Source organism: Chiloscyllium plagiosum, unplaced genomic scaffold, assembly GCF_037043375.1.
Source record: "Chiloscyllium plagiosum isolate Xiang-an unplaced genomic scaffold, Cpla_swu_hap1 HiC_scaffold_16, whole genome shotgun sequence".
NCBI lineage: Eukaryota > Metazoa > Chordata > Chondrichthyes > Orectolobiformes > Hemiscylliidae > Chiloscyllium > Chiloscyllium plagiosum.
In genome coordinates this window covers 56,033,213-56,055,453 of record NW_028270154.1, presented here as the reverse complement: position 1 = coordinate 56,055,453, position 22,241 = coordinate 56,033,213, and the positions used below count along the sequence as shown (strand labels likewise).

At 38.8% G+C, this 22,241-nt stretch overlaps 1 pseudogene; it reads left to right on the top strand.

The window, feature by feature from the left end:
- The first annotated feature begins 16,003 nt into the window (after positions 1-16,003).
- On the top strand, positions 16,004-18,045 carry LOC148147546 (uncharacterized; annotated as a pseudogene).
- The last annotated feature ends 4,196 nt before the right edge of the window (positions 18,046-22,241 follow it).

Below are 22,241 nucleotides of genomic sequence, written 5' to 3'. Positions count from 1 at the left end.
CACCCTTAAACTTGCTGTCTCTCAAACACTCTAGAGATGGCAATCCTTTCCCTTGAGTTTTGCTTGAATACCACGCGAGAGTTCACTGAACCCTCTTCCTGATTCATTTATTCTCTTAGAATGAGTCTCTATGTAGGATTACTTAAGCCACGACTCTTACCCCGACCCTATTCAGTTTGGACCCCAGCGCTGGGGCGATCCACAGATTCCCAGTCCTCTCATGCAAAAAGGGCCAATTCAGTGCTTGAGATGAAGTGAAAGACCTTCAATGTGCTGGCGTCTGCGCCTCCTGGGAATCCTCAGAATCTCACCCAGTCACGGGGTCCCGGGCGAGCCCCAACTTTAATGTCATGGAAATTAAATCAACTTGACTCAAATGCTAGCAAGAGCAAAGAAAAATTTTATTACAGGCCTTTGCGAAGGGACCCTCTGCACTCAACAAAATGCCTGATGCAAGGGGTCCCGAGTATCATTCACATGTTTCCTTTATACCATACTTCGATCAGCCTTATCTCACCTCAAGGACAATCAGCTTGGGAACAGTTTGAGCCTTTTTCCACATAAGGAGTTGTTTTCCCATTCCTTTACTGTTGAAAAAACTGCTACTGCCCTTGTGTTTTCCCTTGACTGTGCTGACTTAGATTATTTGCAAAACTTGCAAGGACAGGCTGTCTGTTCACAGAATTCAGCATAGTCAGGCTGTCTGCATTAAATTGACTTGGGAAGATATTCTTTTACAGATTTCACAATAAATGTTAATTTTGATAATTTTACAGTATGTCTTACATTAAATTCTACCCAATGAAACAGAATAGGTTGACATACATATGTGTGTTAACATAGACTAGACCATACCTTACTTACATTTACCTGCCAAATTGTAAAAAAAAAACAAAAATACTGTGGATGCTGTAATTCAGAAACAAAAATAAAGATTACTGGGAAAGCTCGGCATCTTTGGCAGCATCTATGGAGAGAAATCAGAGCTAATGTTTCAGGTCAGCACAGTGTTCCAAGGAAGGGTCACTTGACCTGAACATTTACTCTGATTTCTTTCCACAGAGAAACCTGCTGAGCTTTTTCAGCAAGTTCTTTAATTGCACCAAATTGTAAATGAGTTTTAGATCTACAAAATAATATTTGAGACAAGATTAGCTTTTGTCTAACAGAGCTCAAGTCACACAACCTAGCAGGATAGAATCAAAGGCATAATTACAACAATATAATGAAAACATTGCAGTGAATGTAATTGGGTAATGTAAATGCCTTGGGTAGAATTCAGAAAAAGACTGGATTTAAACCTTTGGTGAGACTCATCCACAAATCCTTGAAAGTGATGTATAAATGTGGAGTTCAGAGAAGCATGTAAGAATAATAATTGCAGATTTTCATTTTCATAGAGTACAAAATAGGATAGCTCAAATAATAAAGGCAATGGCTTAAATTTTGCTGTGAAGGAAAGCTATTACCATTCAGTGTGTGAAAAGTAAAATGGTCCATAGACTTTTTGTAAACTGGTTAGCAGAGTTCCAATCACCAGTGTCTGTTTGAATGTGGAGCCCTCTACAGGGACTTTATGGCATTCCGGAGTAGGGCAGGGGAACACCTCAATCTATTATTTGAGGCAAGCAGAGAATATGAAATAGCAAAATTATTGCAAAACGCAGGTCAATGAATTTGTAAAACCTATCTGGGGCAATTTCCTAGAATAATGTTTTAGAATTAACGAATTAGACTTATTGATGTGTTAGTGTCCAGAATTCATTACCAATTTAACTGTAAGGGACCAACTAGCAAATACTTAATGATTCGATTATAAGTTACATTATATTTGAGAGTTTCAAAGCAAGATTTATTTTTAAATAAATAATCTTCAAAGGGGTGTGAAATTAATGGATTGTATCAAACAGAACCTGTGTTAATGGGTAGACCTATACATAAACAAAAGGGAACACAGATAATCTTCAAGTTAGATTAGACTATTCTGGGTTTTAAAAAATTCTTTCATGGGATTTGGGCACCATTAATAAGATGCTAATAATTTGGTACTCATCTCTCTTGGCCCTTTGAACTAAATGGCTGGCTGAGCCACATTGCTATGGGTCTGTAGTCACATATCGGCCAAATGAGGTGCAGATGGCAGATTTCCTAATTTATCGGATACTATTGAAGAATAAGGATTATTAAAACAATCAACCAATGATAGTATCATTGTTACCATTACTAAGAGTGACTTTCAATTCTAAACCTTCTAATTGAATTTAAATTGCTCCAGCTACCCAACCAGCTGAGATTTCAGCCCATATCCCCAAGGCATTAACTTAGATCTCTGAATTTTTACTTCAGAGATATTGCTACTACACTTCTGTGCTACCCAGTAAGATCACAGAAATCAGAACCACTTTACCAAACAAAAGATTATGAGAATCAGAAATCTTCACCACAGGGCAATGAATATTGGGTCAACTGAAATTTTAAAGACAAAGATCTTTTTGTTAATGCTAGGTAAGGATACCAAAAGTCATGAGCAAAGGTGAATAAACTCAGTTGAACTTCAGGTCAACCTAGAAGTCACTGAATGACAAGAGAGGATGGGTTCAGTGCCTTATACTTGTTCCTTTTAGGATGAAATACTGTGCTGTTTATGACAATTCCCCCAAAATTACTCCATAAGAGTTCTAGGCTGATGGCCAGATATTGAGTGGCAAAAGCATAACAACTGCCTTTCATCTCTATAAGCTTTGATCAGTCCCTGACATAGAAACGACATGAAGATTGCTTTTTGTTCAGTTATTAGGGATAATAATTTTAAAAATTGTTATGAAAGTTTCAATATACTATTGAATAAATGTAATTCCATAGAAACATGCACACAGAATGTAATATCCCGTATAATCAGAGGGTCATTTTGGTAGGTTGCAATTGTAGGAAATAAAGCTACAATAGTGCCATGACATTGACAACAGATGAAAGAGGAACTTGTTACTGTTGAGAAAACTGTATCCTTGGATCATGAACAAAATTCTCCTGTACATCAGCTTTGTTTTCTATTTTCTTTTTACTCCTGTTCTTTTCCTTTACTGTTGTTTGTCTTTAAAAATACAAACTGATTTTGTGAGATTAAAACAGAAATTGTTGGAAAAACCCAGCAGTTCTGGGTGCCAACTTTTTTTTAACCCCTTCAAGCACACTCTATTTTTACTTCAGATCACAGGAGCTGCAGTATTTTTCTTCTATTATTTTGTGGACTGACTTATGAATATGGAGCATCAATTTAACTTAAGGTTATAAAAAAAACCTTCACTTGCCCTTTCCTTTTCTATTTCTTTCTCTGTCTGATTTTGCTTCTGTGTCATTTAAGGATTCTCTTATTGTCTTTTTAAATCTCTCACCCACATTTTCTTCCATAACACCGTATCTGATCTTAATATTCACCCAATTTCTTCAAAACATTAACTTTGTAAAATTTTGCTTTAACACATAAAATGACTATTTTTTTTATCAAGAAAACATTGTTCAAAAATTCCATTACATTACTGATCCTTTCCTCCATTGCAACAGTAAAGAATATATACAAACAGTTCTCCTATACTGCCGTGGTTGTTTTCCAGCAAATCCTCGCTTAATGGAAATAATGGGGCCTTTAGGAAAAGTGGGGTTGGGTGCAGACCAGCAAGAAATAACACTCATAATTGCTCAACAATCACCCAAAAGCCTAACACAAAGTATAGCACAGACTGAAGGTTTAAATCATATTTTTAATGAAACAAAGTAAATTTATCACATTACGTTGAAAAAAATACTGTTTATGCATGGACAGAGGTTCATCATCAGTGTCACCTTCAGGCGCAGTTGTGGTCACAGAAGTGAATGGCTGTGGTTGATTGTCTTTTGACAGTTTCTTGGGGGTTGGTTCAGATTGTGTGACAAGCAGGTACAAGAATTAATTAGAAAGGCAAATGGTATGTTTATGGGCAATGTAGTCCTGCATGAATTATACAAGAATATTCTCTGCTCAGAAGGAGAGCAATGAACGTTCATCAGTTAATTTTTGAGATGAAGTTGCTCAATGTATAATACTGTACCTTTCATATGCTCTGATGGCAGCTGACGTCGGTACATGCATAGAACAAAGCGTGCGGAATTATCACTGCTGGAATCGCGCTATTGCGGAAAGAGATAAGCGATCTCGAAAATACAGTTCCCTAATTCTTCAGCAATATTATAGCCAAATTGTGCTTTATATGAGAACTACCTGTACTCTGGGTGGAGGATTTCAATGTCCACCATCAAGAGTGGCTCAGCAGCAGCACTTATGATTGAGCTGGTCTGAGCAAGAGGATGTAGCTGCTCGACTGGATTTCCAAAGGTGGTGAGGGAACCAAGAGAGGGAAAAACATACTTGACCTCAACCTTACCAATCTCCCGGCTGCAGATGCATCTGTCTATGACATCAGCGGTAGCAGCAACCACCGCACAGTCCTTGTGGAGATAAAGTTTCACCTTCACGTTCAGAATATCCTCCATTGTGTGGTGTGACACTGTCACCATGCTAAATGGGACAGACTTCAAACAGATCTAGCGATGCAAAACTGGGCATCCAAGAGGTGATGTGGACCATCACCAGCAGCAGAATTATACTCTGGTATAATCTTTCACTTCATGGCCCAGCATATCCCTTACTCATCGATTACCATCAAGCCAGGGGATCGACCCTGGTTCAATGGAGAAAGCTAGAGGGTATGCCAAGAGCAATACCAAGCTTACCTAAAAATACCAGGTGATTTGGAGAAGGTCTGAAACAGGACTACAGAGGAACTTCGATTATCCGAATATCGATTATCCAAATTTCGGATTATCCAAAGAAGATTTAAGGTACCACAAAAATGTTACATCAAAGAGATAAGTGCATTCGATTTACCTGTACTGAAGAAGATGTGAAAACGCTGGGAAAAACAAAGAAACACAAGCAGCTCAAGAATCAGCGATTGGATATCTTTTAGGTAAGGGTTGTTACGCAGCCCTTTGCAAACATAAGTGTTTTACAGTATTCTCAGCACTTTACCGGGCCGTTCATTAAACAAAAAAGGCCCAGAATGTAAACGCATGCACAAGGTGGGGCTTCTGTCTTTCTACCACAAGACTGAGTTCCCAAAAACTGCGTTAGGTCAATATCGCTTTCCTTGTTTAAGGTAAAATCGCTTATCCGAATGAAATAGTGCCCACCCATCTTGTTTGGATAATTGAGGTTCCTCTGTACTTGCACGCTGAACAGCATAAGCAGCAAGTGATAGACAGAACTAAATGATTCCACAACCAACAGATCAGATCAAAGCTCAATGGTCCTGCCACATCCAGTCGTGAACAGTGGCGGGCAAGTGATTAACTATCTGGAGGTGGAGGCTGCATAGATATCCTGATCCTCAATGGTGAATGAGCACAATGCACCAGTGCAAAAGATAAGACTGAAGCATTTGCAGCAATCTTTCACCAAAAGTGCCAAGTGGATGAACATCTGGCCTCCTTCAGTGTTTCCCCAGCATCAAAATACCAGTCTTCAGCCAACTTGATTCACTCCACATGACATCAAGAAATGGTTGGACGCACTGGATACTGCAGACCTAACAACATTCCAATAACAATACTGAACATTTATGCTCCAGAACTTGCCATTGCCCTAGCCAATCTGTTCCAGTACAGTTAGAACACAGCATCCACCCGACAATGTGGAGAATTACCCAGGTATGTCCTGTACACAAAAGGCAGGACAAATCCAACCCGACCAATTAATAACCATCAGTCTACTCTCAATCATCAGTAAAATAAAGGAAGGTGATCGTCAACAATACCATCAAAGAGCACCTACTCAGCAGAAACCTGCTCAGTGATGCCCAGATTTGATTCCACCCAGGTCACTTTGCTCAAACATGGACAAAAGAGCTGAATTCCGGAGGTGAGGCGAGAGTGACAGCCCTTAACATTAAGGACTTATTTAACTAAACGTGACATAAAGGCGCCCTGGCAAAGCTGGAATCAATCGGTATCGGGGGCAAATCCTTCACTGTCTGGAGTCAGACTTGGCATATAAGAAGGTGTTTGTGGTTGTTGGAGTCCAGTCATCTTAGCTCCAGAACACATCTGCAGGCATTCCTCAAGATAGAATCTAAGACCTAACCATCTTCAGCTTCTTCATCAATGACCTTCCTTCCATCATAAGGTCAGAAGTGGGGATGTTTGCCAAAAATTGAATAATGTTCAGCATCATTTGCCACTCCTCAGATACTAAAGCAGTCCGCGTTTAAATGCAACCGTTTCTGGACACTATCCAGGCTTGGGCTGACAAGTTACAAGTAACATTTATACTACACAAATGCCAGGCAATGACTATCTCCAACGAGAATCAATCTAACCACTGCTCCTTGACATTCAATGGTATTGCCATTTCTGAATGCCCCATTTTAACAACCTTGGCATTACAATTGAGTAGAAACTCCACTAGACTCACGGCATAAACACAGCGACATTAAGAGCAGGTCAGAGGCTAGGGATGCGATGAGTAACTCACCTGCTGATTCCTCAAACCTATCTGTAAACTACAATGCACAAGTCAATAGGATAATCTTCACTTACCTGGAGGGGTGCAGCTCCAACAACACTCAAGAAGCTTGACACCATCCAGGATGAAGCAGCTCACTTCCACAAGCATCTACTCCCTCTACCACTAATGCTCTGTAGAAGCATGTGCTATCTACAAATCTACTGCAGAAATTCACCAAAGGTCCACAATAGCATCTTCCAAATCTATGACCATCTGGAAGGACAAAGGGAGCAGATATGTGGGAACATCACCACCTACAAGTTTCCCTTCAAACCAATCACCATTCTGACTTGGAAATACATTGCTGTTCCTTCACTGTCACTGGGTCAAAATCCTGGAATTCCCTCCCCAGAGGCATTGTGGGGCAACCTACAGCACCTTGATTGCAGAGGTTCAAGAAGGCAGCTCACCAATACCTTCTCAAGGGCAACTAATGATGGGCAATAAATGCTGGCCAGTCAGTGACACCCACATCCTATAAGTGAATGAAAGAAACTACATTTCATAATTGGCTGCAAAATACTTTGTGCAATCATGCAAGTCTGAAAGAGATGACATAATTGTTTCCTTTTTCTTTCATGCTTTACCAGTAAAGTTAATTGCAGTTTCATATTCGAGGCATAACCATAGCATCATGGAATAATGCAAAATTGAAAGAGGTCTTTGGACTATAGTGCCTATGATGACTCTATGAAAGCAAAGTCCCACTCTGCTGCATTTCCCTAGCTGTGTAATAAAAGATAACAGCATACCGAAGATAGAAATTTCATTGGCATAACACAAAAAAAACTTAAGAGATGCAAACACATGGCAAACACTAACAGTATGTACACAAATGCACTCACAGTTTCACACACTCATTTAATGAATCCTCATTAGGCCTCTTGTCACAGTCATTTGGATTTATCCACAGCCATCATTTGAATTAAGTAGAAATATAATAATTAAGACTATTGTGATGCACAGGAAGAGATTGTTAGTCAATTAGCTTTTCACACACGATTCTAGAAGAAACCTCAATAGTAAAGGTTCCTACTGCTTTTAATTCTACAAAATACCAAACAGAGGCAACCTTAATCGAAAATATATGTCCAGTTAGTTACTAAAATAAAACTAGAAAGTTCTGAAAGAAAGGTGGTCAAGATCAGATTTAATATTGCTTTTTCTTGCTGCAGCCTTAATGGGCCTCTTCTGTACTGTACAGTTTTGTGAAGTAACATCTGAAGTTTAAGAACCTCACTGGATTCATTGGTCAGAATTTGTGATAATTAAACTCTCTCAGAGTGGTCAGTTGTTAGTCTTTTTTTGCTAACATTTACTTTCTTTCTCAAGCACATTACTATTCTGAACCTTGAAAAGACAGCATTCATCCCAGATCTATGTACTTCAGATGATTAGAGTTGTTCATGGTCTTCTGCCGTATATATCAGGTGGGGGTTTTCTTTCAATTTAAATGGTGATTCTGCTAATCAGCTTGCTGACAGCTGCCTACAAAGACTTTGCAGACTTTTGATTGGAGATTGACTCCAATCCAGCGAAGCCCCTTCTACAGCATGTGTGATGCTTATGAACATGGCAAGGGAAAAGGAAGACTCTTCAACCAATTGGGCTGAAGAATCCTCATTGAGGCATACTAGACTGAAATTCCCTGAGAGTTTCTGAAATTGTCTCAAATGCAGTTAGGAAGAAATTTCATCTAGTTCCAATTTAATAGCATATTCTAATTTTTTGCTGATCAATATTTTATACAGCAATACTAAATTTACCTAAGTATCTTCAGAAGTGTGAAAGTTAGGAATTAGATGCATTAGTCTGATTTGATATTGTCAACTGTTTTGCATTACTTCATTCAAAAATCTTAATTTCGGAAATGTATTCGTAATGTAGATTTTGAGATATGAACACCATGAAAAATAAATTTGTGTTTATAACCTGAATTAAAGTTATATAAGGTTGCACATAGACTTATGTCCATATATTTCTAGAAAGCAACATTAACACATTTAAGCTGAAACAAAAAGCCTGCACAGAGTTTCTGGAAAATCTTTGGTATATAGACTACATTTCAATAGACAATAGACAATAGACAATAGGTGCGGGAGTAGGCCATTCAGCCCTTCGAGCCTGCACCGCCATTCAATATAATGATGGCTGATCATTCCTAATCAGTATCCTGTTCCAGCCTTATCTCCATAACCCTTGATTCCACTATCTTTGAGAGCTCTATCCAACTCCTTCTTAAATGAATCCAGAGAGTGGGCCTCCACTGCCCCCTGTGGCAGAGCATTCCACACAGCCACCACTCTCTGGGTGAAGAAGTTTCTCCTGAGCTCTGTCCTAAATGGTCTACCCCGTATTTTTAAGCTGTGTCCTCTGGTTCGGCACTCACCCATCAGTGGAAATATGTTTCCTACTGCCAGAGTGTCCAATCCTTTCATAATCTTATACGTCTCAATCAGATCCCCTCTCAATCTTCAAAACTCAAGGGTATACAAGCCCAGTCGCTTCAGTCTTTCAGTGTACGGTAATCCTGCCATTCCAGGAATTGACCTCGTGAACCTACGCTGCACTCCCTCAATAGCCAGAATGTCTTTTCTCAAATTTGGAGACCAGAACTGCACACAGTACTCCAGGTGTGGTCTCACCAGGGCCCTGTACAGCTGCAGAAGCACCTCTTTGCTTCTATACTCAATTCCTCTTGTTATGAAGGCCAGCATGCCTCACATTGAGGCAGGTATTTTCCAAATGCTGCTAGCTACTTAAATCACAAGCAATGAAGCCAGGAGTAAATTATACCCATTAGAATAATGAATAGATGACACACTTCACAGGTTTAATGATTTAGCAAAAGCAAATGACTGTGCTAGCCTCCATAAATTATGCTGTTCAGACTCAAGGGACAAAGTGTGTGTCTTCACTCATTTCTCAATAAATCACTGCAACTGAAATTGTATCTGATCTCTGAGCAGACCATTTGCTGTACAATTGTTTTAAGATTCAGTCAGGTTACTCTATTCAACACAACTTCAGTAAATTCCACTTTTGAGTACTCCTGTTTTCAGGCACAGTAAATATTTCATAAAACACAAGTCCTAATTTGGTTTGCAAATCTAATGGCTAGGATTCTTGCAGTTGTAATAATGGATAAAGTGTGGACGTTTTCCATCCTTTTCCAACTGAAACTGATTAACTCTGGATGTCTGTGCATGCAAGGAATAACTCAGAAATTCAAAAGTTACTGTCAAAGATTCTAAGCTACTCCAGATGTTGTGCTGTTGATGCATTCCAAGAGTGCAATCAATGAGCTATCTTATGAATTAACACAAATTTATGTTCATCTACCTGTAGAAAATCACACAACACCAGGTTATAGTCCAACAGGTTTAATTGGAAGTACACTAGCTTTCGGAGCACCGCTCTTTCATCAGGTGGTTGTGAGGCGCTCCGAAAGCTAGTGTGCTTCCAATTAAACCTGTTGGACTATAATCTGGTGTTGTGTGATTTTTAACTTTGTATACCCCAGTCCAACACCAGCATCTCCAAATCATGACTACCTGTAGAAAGCCTTGAAAATATTACACCGGCTTTATTTAAATTGGACTAATTTTATAATTACTGTTAACATCATCAATTTTCTACTTGTGGAATGTTATCTTTATCCATAATAATGAAAACATTTACATAGTTTACAAATAATGAACATTTCTGTGTCTATACTTTAGTTTCTTTCTTAATCCCAAAACAATTACTTATTTCACTGTTTGAAGATTTAAATTAAATGGAAAAGATATTAATTATTTTGAACTTATTGGTTTGTGGTTGGTGAGAATATTTCAGAATGCTTAGCTTCCTACCAATTTGATGAAATCACTGCTACCAAACACCAGGCATTCCTCACCAGATTTAAATGGTCATTGAGCAAAAGGGAAGGTTATCACTGGATCTTAGTAGGCAGCTTTCACTGAGGCCAATTGTGAGCACTGTTATCTCTATACTGGCAGCAACATCGAGTCCATTGTTTTCTGAGGTAGAAGAATGATAAATAACTTGTAAATACTGTGAAAACATCTGACTGTCGCTATCAAGGAAGTTACTACCATTCCATGGACCTGTTATATACACGTTAATATATACCTGTTGTATATGCATTAATAAATGAAATGCCAATGCAAACATATCATATAAAAAGAAATAATTCTCATCCATTAATAGTGATGCTTTCACAATCAAGATATTAATGGTTCTGTTCTGCAATGGATACTGATTGAAGTGCTAAATATGTTCAGCTTTAACATTTTTGTTTTCAATTTTCAGATTTTAGATTTTTTTTTACATTATTGAATGTTAGTGCTTTTTAATTCTCTAAGAGGTAGTGAGTTCTGGATTGAATACTTCATTTATCATTTCAACAAATTAGAAAAAGAAACATCAAAGGGAAAGAAAAATCAATGTTAGAAATTCCAAGAATCACAAGTAGCATAACATTGAATTTTTGATATTTCCAAATAAATCTAGACCAGCTCTAGATGTGAGAGACACTCAGAATTTGGAACTTAATAGAAGAACTTTGTGATAATGATGGATTGACCAAAACATATTACACAATATGTGAATGCTATGATGCCAAGGTTAGAAAGCTGGAAGGCATTCTGCATCTTCAGAATAAACTCTAAGATATTACCTAAACTGCTGTTAACAATGAAACTATCTTCAGCTGTAAAATAAATTTTTAGAATGCACTATAATGAGCTTGTTCACTAGAAAGTTCTTGCACCAGTCATTATCTTGCTGATAATGAGAGAAAAAAAGATGAACTGCACGGATGCATTTATTCAAAGCTAATTAATACACTTCAGATATAATTAGTATGCACGTCAAGCTATTCAGTCTGGCTGAATAAGTGAAAGCCAAATCACATGGTTCTGAATGCAAGGAATGAATTTTGCCATGCTATATTTGATGCAGAGTTGATTCTGCTAACCAATACTTCAACGCCATCTCCAGCACCTGAAAAATTTAAGTGAAGACTTGAAAGTCTTTTAGTTTAAAATACTAATGAATTAGACAGTAGTCAGATACTGCCAACCCTGTTTAAATGATAGTAATGAGAAAGTATTGAACTTGTCTTTCTCCTTATTCAGTTAAAGGAAGGAATGCATAGTTGAATAGTTAATAAAGTTAAAATAACATTTAGATGTTTCACCAGCTCAGATCAAGGTATCAGGAGAATTCCTCAAATTACTATATGCCGTCATTTGCTCTTCTTTGTGGCACACTGGAGAATTAAGTTGATGTCACATGGGATTAACATGAGTGATGCTTGTTTAAGAGAAACATCTTTCAAGGACCAGAATAAAATATTTTGAAATAATCCAAGGTGTCCTTTTAACTTTTATATCTAAAGGAAAACTTGCAGGGAGATTATCCTTCTGTAAATGGGTCAACATGTGGTTGATCCTCGAGATCTATAACTGTAAAGATATTTTTAAAAACTCACTTGCACCTGTATTTCTGTTTTGACACATTTCAAATGATTCATCTCAAGAATGAATCTCACTGTGTAAAGTGCTTCAAGTGTAATTAATGCACACTAAAAGCTCAAGGGGATTATGTTGCATCAAATCTGATTTGTTCTGATGCTTCTATGCAAATACTTCATTTCATTCACTTGTAAGCCATGTGGCACTCAAACTGCATTCAGTGGTGCAAAATGAGAATCACCATCATCTTTCTTCATCTTGTCATTTAGCTCTGAGCTGGACCTTTCACCTAAAATACAATAAAAATGCATAAATATTTCATTCATGATGCATTTTGGCCTGCTTATGCTATAAACACTTGCTGAAGGTACTATTATCAACTTTGTAGGACAAAGCCGTAGCTCTAATTTACTCCTTTCTTGGTACAAAATAGACAAGAGCTACAATGTACCTTCCCCAGCACAAGATGGAATGTTCCAAACTCCTTATAACGGAGCTGGCAATTTGTTCATGGCATGGGTTGCATTCTTCCACGATATTCACGACCACTAATATGAGTAATCTGACTAGAAGCATAGCTGTTGCCTAGCCTGCTGGAATCCATGGACACAATCTTGAAAGGCAAATATAGGAAATGGAAAACCATAGATATAAGGCATGTATCTATCAATGTAAACTTTATCTCCAACGTGTACAAATCTTTTCAATAATTTGGCTTTTTTCATAACAAAGCCATTTCCTGGAAGTGATGAGGCCTGACTCAGTCAAACAGCTCTTAACAAGTTTCAGTCATATGGGGTTTGCATTTTGTTGTTAAACACTTCCAGTGCAAATGGTGAAACCTCACCAAGTCAAACAACACATGAGTAGTCTCAATTGCATGCATGTTTTTAAATGCTTACAGTATAAGGGATGAAGTCTGATTTCAAACATCCAAATCATGTTCAGTGATTCATTTAACTGTAGGAAGAAGGGTTTTTAAGTTTCACAGTGGTAATGGTGCTGGGGTTCAGTGTTACTTCGCATTCACAGGACCACGTATCTGAAAGGAGGAAACCACTGTGCAGACTGTAGATTCCAATATTGTTGGGCTGTATTGCAGGATTTAATGAAAACCACCAGGAGTCAGACATTTCTTAGATCAGTAATTGCATGCAAAAAGTGTGAGAAGGGCATGGAAAATGACATTAGAAGCTAGGCAGTTGTTTTTGACTCACATAGACTCATTGAGTGGAAGGACATTTTTCTGTGCTGTAGACCTCTAAGACTGTATAAATAGATATACACTTGCAATGCTGAGGCATACAAGACTATTGGCCAAGTGCTGGAAAATGAGATTAGAATTGTTAGTTGGTTGTTTTTAATTTGCACAGACTCAATGGACTTAAGGATCTCTTCTGTGCTGTATATGTGTAGACTAATGCATTAACATGACCCTAACCCAGCAGCCACCCATGCACTGCTGAAGTTTAAGAAGCAGGAGGAAAAGAAGGAATACCCATCACCAACAGACCCAGCATCATGAGATTTAGTGGCCTGCAATTGTGCAAGAACGAGCAGTACATGAAGGGTGAAGTGAGGCTCTTTAGCGCTGTCAAACAGTGGCTTTTGCGACTCAATCTTAGCCAGGTTTATCACCAAGCCTGCCTCATGAAGTTGATTGAACAATTCTGATAGATGCTTCAGATGTTTCTTCCATGTTTGACTAAAAATCACCATATAGTCAATGTACTCCACACACTTGGGTAATCTAGAAACAACTTTATTGGTTAGACTTTTAAAATGTAGCTAGTGCATTTCTCATACCAAATGGCATGGCTTTAAAGTGGTACATTCCATTCAGTGTCACAAAAGCTGAAATTTCCTTTGCTCTTTCGGATAAAGGTACCTGCCAGTATCCTCTGAGTAAGTCCAACTTCAAAATATAAGCTGCTTGTCCCATCTTCTCAATACAGTCTTCCAAGTGTGGAATAGGATATGAATCACATTTTGTAACTGCATTGACTTTGCATTAGTCTACACATAATCATTAAGTACCATCTGGTTTTGGCACTTTTACTATGGGTGAGCTCCAATCACTACAACTCACTTTGATTATATTGTCTTTGAGCATGGCATGTCCAGCAAAATTTAATCATATGTAGTCCAGGCCAATAAAAATGTTTTTGTATTTTGGCTTGACTTTTCCTTACATTCAAATGATCTTCTGCTGGTAATTCATGTGCTACCCACAACACCTCCTTTCTATAACCCCCTGGTAATACAACTTGATGAACTTCTGCCCATTCCTCATCCTCCTGAATATGTGATGGTCTCCATTTCCTCGTCAAGATGTCATTTTTAAGCTAGTAACATTCAGATTCTTCTTCTGTGTATGATTTTTGATTAACTGCTTTAGTCTTTCATCTTTCTGTTGTAATTCAGCTAATTTCTCTGAACTAAAATATCCACATTATCCTCTAACTCTTCCTTTTTTTTCTCAACCCTTTCATCAAACATTGTTTCTGATAATTGTACATCAACTTTATGTTTTGATTTCTTAACTTTATGTTTTGATTTCTCCTTCTGCTTCAACCTGTGGCTTTGTGATCTTGTTACCACACGGTCAGAAAAAAACTATGGGGACATATTTCCTGTAACACCTCAGTTTCCTGATTTTCCACTGGCTTTTCAACCACAGTAGGCATCACTCCCATGTGATGCAGCAACATTGTTACTAAGGATAAACTGTATTACTGGAACTGAGAATTTCTCTATTACTCCTAACACCATTTCACCACTTTTTACTGGACTCTCCAACCTCACTTTATATAATGGAAGACTGCCCTTCTCTTCATGAATTCCACATATTAACATCATTTCTAGCAATAGTCCTTCTGAATTACATATCTCCTTACCTCTCACCATCAAAGGTTGACCTGCTCCTGTATCTCTTAAAAATGTAACTTTATATGCTCCTCCTGTTTGATTCCAGCCTCAGGAGACTGTCTGTGGTGAATTTACACATTCCCCCTGTTTCTGCATGGGTTCCCTCTCACAGTCCAAAGATGTGCAGGTTAGGTGGATTGGCCATTCTAAATTGCCCATTCTGTCCAGGAATGTGCAGGCTAGGTAGATTAGCCACAGGCAAATGTGGAATTAGGGAGATAGGGTTGGGTCTGGGTGGGATGCTCTTTGGATGGTTGGTGTGGACTCGATGGATGAATGGCCTGCTTCCACACTTTAGAGATTTGCATTGAATTCAAATTCCACTATCTGCCATGGTGGGACTTGAACCCAGGTCCCCAGAACGTTAACTTGCTCTCCAGATTAATAGTCTAGTGCTAATATCTCTAGACCATCACCTTCCCTCTTTGCTTTGCGCTGCTTCTGTTAAGATTCATTATTATAGCTTGGATCTTCTGAAAGGAGGATAGTCTTTGCAGTACTGTAAACAGTAGCTGCATGTCAGGACCATGCATAAGTCCCAGTATAACTGATTCCATGGGTACCGAACTTGGCTATCAGCCTCTGCTTGGTCACTTTGCGTTATTGCCTGTCCTGAAGTCTGCCTTGGAGGACAGTCAACTGAAAGTCTGAGGTCAAATGTCCCGGACCGCTGAAGTGTTCTCCAACTGGGAGGGAACGCTCCTGTCTGTTGATTGTTGTGCGGTTTTCATTCATACGTTGCCGTAGCCTCTGCTTGGTCTCGCCAGTGTACAATGGGTGCGGACCAGTCAAACTGAGAGCATTCCTTGTCACAATGGACATTTCAGCACTCTGCATCAGCATCCCTCACAATGATGGTATTACGGCAACAGCCTCAGTAATCAACACCAACAACTGCCAACCTCCAGGCACTGTCCCACAACTCATCCGTTTTATCCCCGGCCACAACATTTTCACCTTTGACAATCAGTTCTTCATCCAGACACATGGAACAGCCATGGAAACCAAATGTGCATCCCAATACGCTAAAATTTTTATGCACAGGTTCAAACAAGACTTCTTCTCTACACAGGACCTCCAACCAACACTATACATCAGGTACATTGATGACATTTTCTTCCTCTGGACCCATGGCGAGGAGTCACTGAGAAAACTATACAATGATATCAACGAGTTTCATCCCACCATCAAACTCACCATGCTATCTGCCCCATTCTTGGACACCTGCGTCTCCATCAAGGATGGGCACATCAGCACCTCACTCTACTGCAAACCCACGGATAACCTCATGATGCTGCACTTTTCCAGCTTCCACCCAAAACATATTAAAACAGCCATCCCCTATGGACAAGCCCTACGCATACACAGGGTCTGTTCAGATGAGGAGGAATGTGACAGGCACCTGGAAGTACTCAAGGATGCCCTCACAAGAACGGTGTACAATGCTCAACTCATCGACCGCCAGTTCTGACGTGCCACAGCGGTAAACCATAATGACCTCCTCAGGAGGCAAGCACGAGCTGCAACCGAAAGGGTCCCCTTCACTGTCCAATACTTCCCAGGAGTCAAATAACTACACTATGTTCTTCGCAGCCTGCAACACATTATCAATGAGGATGAGCACCTCACCAAGACCTTCCCCACACCTCCATCTCTCGCCTTTAAACAACCACCAAGCCTCAAACAGATCATTGTTTGTAGCAAACTGCCAGGCTTTCAGGACAATACCATACAACCTTGTCACAGTAGATGCTGCAAGATATGTCAGAATGTCAACACGGACACCACTATTATGCATGGAGACACCTGCCAAGGTGTATGTGGCAGGTATTCATGCAACTCAGCCAATGTATTCTATCTGATACGGTGCAGGCAAGGATGCCCTGAGGCCTGGTACATTGGCGAGACTGAGCAGAGGCTACAGCAATGGATGAATGGATACTGTACAACAATCAACAGACAGGAGTGTTCCCTCCCAGTCAGAGAACACTTCAACGGTCTGGGACATTTGACCTCGAATCTTCGGGTGACCATCCTCTAAGGCGGACCTCGGGACAGGCAACAATGCAAAGTGGCTGAGCAGAGGCTGAAAGCCAAGTTCGGTACCCATGATGATGGCCTCAACTGGGACTTTGGCTTCATGACACACTACCGGGGACCCCACTACACACACACACACACACACACTTGGTGGGGTGAATTTGTGCTTGCAGAATTACATTTTATTTTGCTCAAAATCTGCATGAATTCATGGAAGATTCTGTATATCTGTTATTTAGATTAGAATCAGTCTGACCACTGTGGCACAGACAGTCTCACACAGGGCACCTCACACCTTAAATGCATTATCTGGGCCGTCATGACACCAATTGTTAAAGTTCACTTAAGAATGTAACTTTAAAAACATTCTGGGATTTACATCTGAAAGAACAGAAACCAACATGTTCATTCTAAAAGATGAAAGACTTAACAAATAATCCAGGTCTTTTTCAATATATAATTCCAGTTACATCACACTGTAAACTTCTCCTATAAATTCGATGTGTCTTACGATCTTATACTCCACAACCACCTGATGAAGGAGCAGCGCTCCGAAATCTAATCCTTCCAAGTAAACCTGTTGGACTATAACCTGGTGTTGTGTGATTGTTAACTTTGCATACCGCAGTCCAACGCCAGCTCCTCCACATCATGACCAAGGCATAGCTCTGTCCACTGCATATAAGACAACCAGCTAAGCGGGAAGAAGAGGAAGGGGTAAAGTTACCAAGCAGCCTCTTTGTGACCACCTTGACTATGACCACACATCTGACCATGATTTCAGTAAAATTAATCCCAATTCCCAATTCAACAACAGTCCCATAATCCTTCATTTCTTCCAACACCGATCGTCACATTATCCCTGACCACAATGCAAAAGCAAAAGGAGAACCTATGAACTATTAGAAACAAGATGAATAAGTCAAAACATACAATATTCGATTAAAACTCAATTAATCACTCTTGCTCATTCCCTTGACAGAAGTTACAGCTTGCTGACACATGTGCGTGTAATATATATATATATCTCACCTGATGAAGGAGCAGCACTCCGAAAGCTTGTGATTTCAAATAAACTTGTTGGACTATAATCTGGTGTCATGTGACTTCTGATCTTGTCCACCCCAGTCCAACACTGGCTTCTCCACATCATATATATATATATATATACCTCCTTAGACCAGCCTAGATATCTTCAGTTGCCCATTATGGGTGTTTGACTGGGGAAGTAAACATTTTCAGCCCCACACCTGAGAAATTGAAAGATTGCCATTCACTCAGCATTGGCTCTGTCACTGATAATGGCTGATTGGGAGGTATTGCAGGTATCCTTTCTAATGGAGGGAAGAGTTTTACTGTGTAGACCTTCTTTGATATATGTGGCAACCAGTAATTCTGCTGTTCTGAAACTGTGCCCTACACATCTTCTAGAAATGACCTACAGTTTTGAAGGTATAGCATTCCTTAATGATGGCAGGACATTGTCTATGCCTGTAAACCTTGTTGCCCCTGAGTACTGATCCTGTTTTTTTAATATTAGGTGATTGACTTGTTCTCTATGTACTTTTGTCATCTACTTCTCAAAAAATGCCTACAATATTAATAGACTTTGCTGCCCTCTTGAGGTAGTATTTGTCTTCTCTGCTCAGGATCTTTCTTTGAAAGTACACGGTCAGAAAACATGCTTAGCTTTCTCCAAAGTTAATTCTTCAATGGACTGTAAGAAATCTGACAAAGCTTATTCAAGAATTCCAATAAGTCTGATTTCAAACTTTAATTATCACAGTTTAAATTCAATTGCTCAAGAATTTTATTTGCTATTAAATTGAAGTAATTATCAAAAGGTTTTAAGAAATCTTCAAATGTATCTGGTTTCAAAGTTTTCTCTGGTAATGACAGCATTGGTAATTGAACCCACTATTACTATATGATCTTGCTCAGTTTTTAAGTTGTTTATGTCTCTGCTGATCTTATTACTGGATAAGTCTGGCTGAAACATGGCTTTGTAGAACATATTTTGCTTTGTTTTGACTTTAACAAAGTGGTCTCTTGCTGAAACATAAGTGTACACTGTTGCAGTGTTTGCTTAGGGAGATTGTAATAACTCATCTACTGAAAACTCAAGGAAAACTCTTTGTTTCCATCTGCAGCGTATGTGCATTATCAATAAAATGGCTGAAGCCAATGTAACATTAATATAAGCCCTCCAGAACTATTACTTTATACATGTATATCCAAGTAATGTTGGGAGGATGGTGTGTTGAATAGTATATGTGAGGTTCATGGGATATTATATTTAAAGTTACATTCAATGATGTTGACCAGTCATGTGAGGATATTGAACTTTTTGCAATACTATGTTAGATATTAGCTTCCTAATTTTTGAATCCTGTCATGGAATGCCACAACAATCCAGTCCAATCATCTTTGCAATCTTTGCTTGAAGGGTCTCCAGTAGTTAGATCACATTTTCTCTACCTACCCTTTCTTCCACCTAGGTGTCTAGCATAGCATTGGAAAATCCTGGAGCATCTTCACTCCAATTTTGCACGATTATTGAGCATTTCCTAAAATGTGAATCAGTTACAGAATGATTTTGAGCAGTTGATTCAATTGGAATGCTGCTTTGCTATAAGGAGTGCAGGTTGCCTTGCCTTACATCAACTTAATCCATCTGCTGAACATGCTGTTACTAAACTGTTTGTTCATCACTGGTTACATGCAACAATTGTGCTAATTAGCATTCAGCACGATGTTGATTTGCTGCTTGGTTTGAAAGTATTGAACATGGCTTAATAATACATCATAAATCCTATATTCATTTTTAGGAGCTGTTACATCTTGTTTCCCATTTAGCGCCTGCCAAATCCTATAGAAAACACAATGTTTTAACCACTGTCAGAATCGAAACTTACTTGTGCAGAAATTGCAGCTTATAAACCCATTTGTTAAGAAGTGGTGTGGATTCCGCAGTAACAACAGATTAATGAGATAGAAATAAGATGAATAGACAGAATAAAAAATATAAACAAGAATGCCAATTGTTGCAAATACATCAATGGTATGACAGATTTATTTTTCTTCTGTTCCCTTCTTCAACCATGGAAATGAAAACACCCACCTTAACAGACCAGACTATATTAATATCAAGTGGAGTAGCAATATCTCAAGGAAGTCGCATTGATGATGTTACCTAGCATGGTGACAAAATGTCTGCATAACAACCCACCAACTCAGTGAGCAAACCAACACCTGCATCCACAAAAGCTACAAATCTGATCTATAAATTTTCGCAAAAACCTTAGGAAGTTAAGCTAGCAGAATATAATTTATGGAGATCCTGTGTTGTCATCAATATTGAATTCAGCAAACACTCAACTGCTTGCTCACAATATTCAAGTCAATGGAGACAGCATTAAAGCCCCTCATTCCTGATGAAGGGCTTTTGCCCGAAACAGTGATTTTCCTGCTTTTTGGATGCTGCTTGACCTGCTGTGCTTTTCCAGCACCAGACTCTCAACTCTAATCTCCAGCATCTGCAATCCTTACTTTCACGTACAGCATTACAAACTATCTAACCTCCATTATGGTTGGAAGCTGTTGCTGCAAATATTATCTTATTTATAAAGAAGTCAGTGTGAAGTCCATAGATTGGATTGTGATTGGCAAAAGGATATTTGCAGTTGAAGAAGGAACAATAAATTAAACAAGTATTCCTCACATGCAAATTTGTTACAATTCAGTCATTCATTTTGCAATCAGGTAGCCATGAAAGAGTAAAATAAAGTTAGTCTGCCTTTCTGAATGGCACTTGATTATGTTCTTTGTTTTTAACAAACAGCAATTTGTTTCAGCTTATGTTCGTTTCATATATTTGTCCAATTTTCTGCAGACATAATAACCCGTGTGAATTTTTAAGTTGCCAAATTAAAGGTAACTTGTCAGTTGTTTTAAATATATTCATCCTGTGAGACACTGTGAATGAGAAATAAAGTGAAAAATGAAAAAAAGTTATCACCAACAGTTTATATGGAAACCATTGCACAATTTTGAACAAATTCATTTGTAATCAATATTGGAGAAGTTCATACTTTGTACAAACACTATAAATGTGAGAATAGATTAATAACAATATTCAAAAACAGTTTAACCATGCATAAAATTACATTGGGATAGGAAGAAGTGAAAAAGTGAATGTAACAAATTTCCAGATTATAAATAAAAGCTATCAACATGGCTGCATTTCCATTTCATTATTAGAATAATGTAACTTATTCCATTCTTTAGAGAAGCATTAACCAAGGCTTGGGTGTTTGCAAGATGGTAAGATTGTCAACATTCACCATCATTACTCTGCATGCACATGCACAGAATAGCAGGTCAATTGTAATCAGTGTTTCTAAGCTGCTTCAAAGGGTATGGATTTGAGGTTGCTCCAGACTATAGTTCCTGAGCAATAAGTGAATCAATGAGAACTACAGTATTGCTTTAACATCAATAATCTTACTGTACAAGTCCTTTAAAAAGGTTATAGTTGATTGTTGAATGAAGTGTAATTGTGTTTTAAACTGTGTTCTAACTTCATGTGGCAGAATTTTTCACATGACACAATTTCCTGTTTTGATACCAAAAATAACAGTAAGAAACGCACCCCAGTTCCTTAACAGTTGAACCACAGCTATTGATGCTGGGATGCAGTCATTAGTTGGAAGTGGGCCTTCTGACACGAGCTGGGATGGAGGTTATGCCTTAACTGAGCAGCTTGCAATTCTTTAGTTCTGGCAGTGCTTAAGGGCCAGTGCTGACTGCTGGAAATAGATAGCATCCCACTGAGCTAAGTGCCAGGAGCCCAGGTAAATCTGAGAGGTTCTTGGTAATGCCAATAGAGGGCATTATGGATGGACTCGGAGTGTAGGTTGGTTGCAAAGGCTAGGAATCTCATCTGGATAGAGGTTGGAGTGTCTGATTAGGAAAAAGGGATCATGAACTTCCATCCCTTCCCAAACAAGTAGAGTGATCTTTAAGGCTTCATCTCTGTCCCTAACAGACAACTGGGCATTAAATAATTAACGAACAGCCAATTATTATTTTTTGAGTGGGAGCAGCAGCGGAGGTAAGATGAACCAGGAAGGCTACAGCTAAGGTAAGGGAGATTTTTAAAATTACTTACCGGTAGTGGCCAGCGGTGCTTTTCC